A 5791-nucleotide genomic window follows, 5' to 3' on the forward strand; every position below is an offset into this window, starting at 1 on the left:
CGGGATATAGCCATGGTTATGTAATTGGGAAACATTAGGAATAAAATAAAAAAAGGTTTAATGTAGTTTGTACATATTGTATAAAGTATTATTTGAAGGTTTGTTTTGGGGTTCATAGATTGATATAGCTTTTAATAGAAATGTGTTAGTCATTTAACTTGTTTGCTTTCTACAGTCCTCTTTTTGAGCAATTGAATTGTGAAAGCTATGAAGGTGACATGTGTGTGAACTTTTGGCAGTATGATTCGAGAACTCAGAGTGTGCACATGTTCTGTGTTTGGCTCTGGTGAAGATCTATGCATTATTTGGAGCAGCTGAAAGTGAGTGATAGGGTGTTTTTATATGTTTTATGTACAGATTGAATGATTGCGTTTGTAAGATAACTGAATTATGTTTAGGTGTCTCATTTGGTCATGTTTATAAGTATTGTTTGCAAATTAGGGTTTTCTATATTTTACTTCAGTGCTTTTAGGAGAGTGATAAAGCAGTATGACATTGTATGCTATGCTTATGTTTGTCAGAAAATATATTTGCAAATAAAGGTTGTTTCTCAGTGACGTTGGAATATATGCTATGAATGAGGGTGCATAAGAAATCCTAATGTGACCCAAGCAGTATAACTCTACCCTTGACAACTATTGTGGCTGTGTGTGTGCTTTGTAGTTGGATATGAAAGTGTTTTTGTGACCCTATATTGGTGATTTTCTACTGTGTTAGAATTGTGGACGTTTGAAATTACAAAATGAAGAAGGTGAAGTTATAGTGGCTAAGTAGGTAGGGTTTCCTAGTATATGGGACATTTTTTATACTGCAGGATTTTCACTGTCATGCACTTATTGGTAGTAATTTAGAAGTAATAGTGAACAATCATATTTGGCATTTGTCCAATTTGCATGCAAACAGTGTGCTTTGGAAATACAGGAATCTATTTGGGTTCCATGCTATGAAATGCAATATGTTGTTATGCAATGCACTGACATAGAGCGATGTAAAATTAATTTGGGTGCAGAGTGGGTTGGGGAAACAGTAGTATCGGTGAGGTTTGCTTACATGGTTTTCTGGGTCTTCTTAGGTTACGTGACCATTGAAGTTTAGTGCAGTGGGAATGGGGCAGTGAAGGAAGGACATACATGCTGATATGCTTTGTTGATTAGTAGTACTGATTAGTTTGTAGGTGAAATGTAGGATAGTGGGTCTGTCTATTGGCCCAATGATAGTTGAATAGATAGAAACAGGTGAGGCATTTGACTTTACATATTATTGGACGAGGATGACTGAGAAGGACTGATTAAATGGGTGTTAGGATGAAGGTTGTGACAGAGCACAGCTATGTGAGTAGCAGTAGACTGAATGTTGTCTATCTGGAGGTGACCTTCAGTCCTTAAGCAGAGGGTTGTTAGGTGTGAAAACTGGAGCTGGGTGGAGTAAATCAGTGCTAGTGTAATCTTTTGCAGCTTTTTTCCTCTTCATATCTTTGTCATGAATGTTTTATGTATATATTGCTTGTATTATGTGTATGCGTTATTGGGAATTGTTATGTTATGTAAGAAATGTGTAGTGTGGTGTAGAAGATTAGCTCACTTTTCATTTAGGTTTATCATTGAACAATGTATGGTCCCAAGCACAGATACATCAGAAGTTTGCAAAGTTAATGGGCAGTTGTACCTCTGTTTCCTTTCAGAGCATATGGTAGTCATGCCCATCTACTTGGTGGTGGAGGTTATTTTGGTGGTTTAATGTGCTATATTTGGTATTGGAGGTAGATCAAATGGCTGATTGTCCAGCATCTGTTGTGTCAGATTAACTAAATCCTATTTTTTTCTAATTCCTGTTTTCTCTGTTTTGGCATGGACCTACATGCTGATATCTTTGTGTTGATTAGCAGTAGTAGTTATTAGTTTTTAGTGGGAAAGGTGGGATAGTGCATTAGGCTATTGTGTAATTTGCTGGGATGGGTGGAATCAGGTGGGGTAGCTAATTGGGTATGCTTTTTGTTGAGCATGGCTAAGGAACAGTAATTAAATGGGTTTATAGGAGAAGCAAGAGAGTGGTAGGACCTAATATATTGTACAAACAAAAACTTATTTATACTGTATTTGTCAATGTGTAACATGGGTGCGTACGGTGTGCATAGAGGCTTTAACCATAAATGTCATCCTAAAGAGTTCTTGTTTAATCTACACTTGCTACTCACAGGCATCTAAGCAGACCATTCTTAAATAATGATGCCTTTCCCTGGCTGTTTTTATTGATGGATTGAACTCCTATTCTGGCTGCCCTCTGAGGTGTCTACTTCACCATATGTTGTGTTTGTGCGTCTGGTATGAGCATTACTGGAAGCAATGACACATTACTGGGGTTCTCAAATGCAATTGTGTTGTGTTTTTACATCAAGTAATTACTGTTACTGCATGTGTGGTGGCACAGGTCTAATCATCCAGTACAACTCTCTTTACCACATATGGTATTAGTATTTGCCAAATTAATTTTCTGCAGGCAATATATCACCATCATCTTTGAGTAAAGCACCAAGTACATTGTGTTCACCTCTCTTCATGAACAGGTGACAAAATGAATGAGAATAATACTGGTGTAGTTGAAAGAGGATAAGCCGCTAGAAGTCTCCTTGTACTACCCAGAGTCGTGCTGCACTGGCTGCACTTACTCAGAGCATTTGTGGCCTGTTTTCCCCTCCACCCTCCCTTGCACTTCCTCCCTCCTTTTCTATTTGCACTTTTTGTTCTTGTACTTGAATGATCTGAATGACACAAGGCCTCGTAAGTTGGTTTGTCTTCCCTTTGTCTTCCCTCCCTTGTCCTATTGCCCCTAGAAATACTTGTGTACAGGTGTGTTATAAATGACTTATGATTGCATATCATTTAGGATGTTCTTGAAGATATATTTGATAACTGTGGGTTATGTGATAACTGTCCACCTCCAATCAGACTTGTCCCACCACCCCCACTGTCCCAGGCAGTGCCACTTGTGCCCTCCACCTCGAGCAGGCACTCACTCCTGAACCTCTGGGTCACTCCCTTGTCACTCTCTATGTTTCACTTACTAAGGAGACATACTAGTTGTCCCATGTGTGTGGCCATGAATGCATTGAGGGTAATGTTTCACAGTACCATGAAGTTCTGTGTGGAGCTGGGGATCCTGATGTAACAGGGTGTGCAGGTCATGTCTTCGTCACATGTAACCTGTACATTTAAGGTTCGCTATTGTTTACAGTTCTGGAAGACATGCTTCCTCCCAATAGGTGACACACAAGGCATATTATACATGTGTGCAGTTCAGGGAACCATTGGTGTTTGGGAACTGGTCAATGATGTAAAATCATCTTTTTATATCATCTGTTGCCCTGGGATTTTAAGTAGCCATGTGTGCTGATGCATGGAGTAGGGTAGCTATTACCACCTTTGTCATTATGTGTGAAAATGTTTGCTGTATCAGGTCATGACCCATGCCAACAGTTTTTGGGAGGATGCTGTTTAAAACAATGGCATGTAGGTACCAACTTCAAATGGTGTGACATGCCAGTGTGTATATTTCCTTTGCTTTCAAGGACTCTCTCAATGAGTTGGAGTATGTAGATGATGGTGAGTTTGTGCAGCTAATATGGTTATCTGTTGCATGAATGGTATTATGCCTTTAATCAGTAGGGACAGCTGCACAAGATACAGTGGGAGGGTTCCACCAGGTTATATCATACTCTGAGTCTTTTCTGAGGTGCAAGTAGGCTTGTCATGTCCAGTCCTCAGCGGGTCAAGTGGAAGCACCTCGTTTCCTTTCAGAGCATGTGCCAGGCATGCCTGCTTCCTTAGTGTGGAGGTTATTTTGGTGGTTGTATGTTTTGTATTTGGCATTGCAGGTAAACCAAATGCCTGATTTTCCAGAACCTGTTGTGTCAGGTTATGTATCTCCTGTGTTTTCCAAATCCAGTTTTCTCTGTTATGGCATGGATTGTGTTTTGACATATCACACTCTTTTTTTCTGGATGTGGTGTGGATGTCGAATTACTATGGTATGTAAGAAATTGGTTATGAAGTGTGTAAGATTTCAAATTAATGGGGGTGCATAGTGGGTTGGGGGAAACAGTATTATTGATGAGGTTTGTTAAAAATATTCATGGGGCTGGTTAGGGTATTTGACCATTGAATCTTTAGTAGAGTGGGATGGAGACTGAAGGGATGACATAGATGCGGATATATATTTGTTGATTAGCAGTAGTAGTTATATGGGAAAAGCAGGATAGTGCATTAGGCTATTGTGTTACTATGCTGAAATTGGTGGAATCAGGAGACGTAGGTAATTGTGCATACTTTTTGTTGAGGATGGTTAAGGAATTATAATTATTTGTGCAATATTAATAAGTTTGCTTGTAAAGTTTTAAAATATTTTTGCAAGTATTGTACAAAAATAATAATGTTCAAAGACATATCAAGATGCTACAAAGAATAGATGACTCTGAGGCTTGTGAAAAAGAGGACTTTTTGGTCACTCTCTAGCTTCTCTTGATAAAATCCAGAAACACTCCGACCTTTACTCTAACATTCCCTCCAACTTGATCTCTCTTCTGCCTTTGACATGGTCAACCACGCCATCCTGCTCAACCGTCTCTGTGATAACCTTGGTATCACTGATCAGGCTCTGGCCTGGGTGATCTCTTTCCTCTCTGATCAAACCTCCCAGGTCCAAGTTGGGTCCTTCCTATCAGCTATCTCCCTTTCCACCTGTGGTGTTCTCCAGGAGTCTAACCTCTCACCCTGGCCTTTCAACCAACACTGTGAAACTCTCGCCCACTGCATTGCCATTTTCTGCTCCAATTTACAGTGCTATGGTAATGAAACTCAGCTCATTTTCAGGCTTCCTTCAGCCACCATGTCTCCTTCTCTCATCCCTGATTGCCTAACTGCCATTCAAGATTGCTGTGCCGCTAACAATCTTTGCCTGAATGCCAGCAAGATGGAGATCCTCTTTATTGGCACACCTTCACCCTCCTCTCCACTCTCTCTCTGGCCGGCCTCCCTTGGCCCTCCTCCTACTCCCACCTGCGAGATCATCTTTGACCCCGCACCTTCCTTCTCTGCCCATATCTCTGACGTCTCTAAAAAGTCTAGCTTCCTACTGCACCTCCTCAGAGGTACTCTGCCTTTCCTCTCCTTCCCCCAGAAGCTCACTGCCTCCCAAGCTCTGGTTCTCTCGAGGTTGGACTATTGTAACTGCCTCTTTCTAAATCTACCTGTCTCTATTCTCTGCCCCATGCAACTAACCCAGAACAGGACTGTGAGACTTGTCCTTGGCCTCAAGCCCTGGGAACATATCTCTCCAGCTCTGAAATATGTCCATTTGCTCCCAGTTGATGCAAGTATTACATTCAAAACCCTATGCATTGTCTACAAGGCTTTCTGGGGCCTGGATCCAAAATACCCTCAGCTATCCCTCCATAAAAACCTTCCCTCTCGAGCTCTTTGCTCCTCTACCTCCAACTCCCTCAGGGTCAGTCAGTTTCAAAGAAATTAGTTTAGGGTAGATCTCTGTCTTCGGTGGGGGGCTCCCTCTGGAACAGCCTCCCTGCCACCCTGAAACTTGTGGAAAACCATCTCAGGTTCCGGAAGCACCTCAAAACCTTCCTCTTTGCTTCTGCCTTCACCCTTCCTCTCCCCTGCTGATCTGCTCTGTCTTTGCATTGTGTACCTGGTGTACCCTCTGACTTTCAGGCCCAGGTACCTGCTCACCTTGCCATCTACCCACCTACCTGCCTCCTGGCAATCCCTTGCACTGGGGTCTG

This window comes from Ambystoma mexicanum, chromosome 9, assembly GCF_040938575.1.
Source record: "Ambystoma mexicanum isolate Mex_15411 chromosome 9, UKY_AmexF1_1, whole genome shotgun sequence".
Lineage (NCBI taxonomy): Eukaryota > Metazoa > Chordata > Amphibia > Caudata > Ambystomatidae > Ambystoma > Ambystoma mexicanum.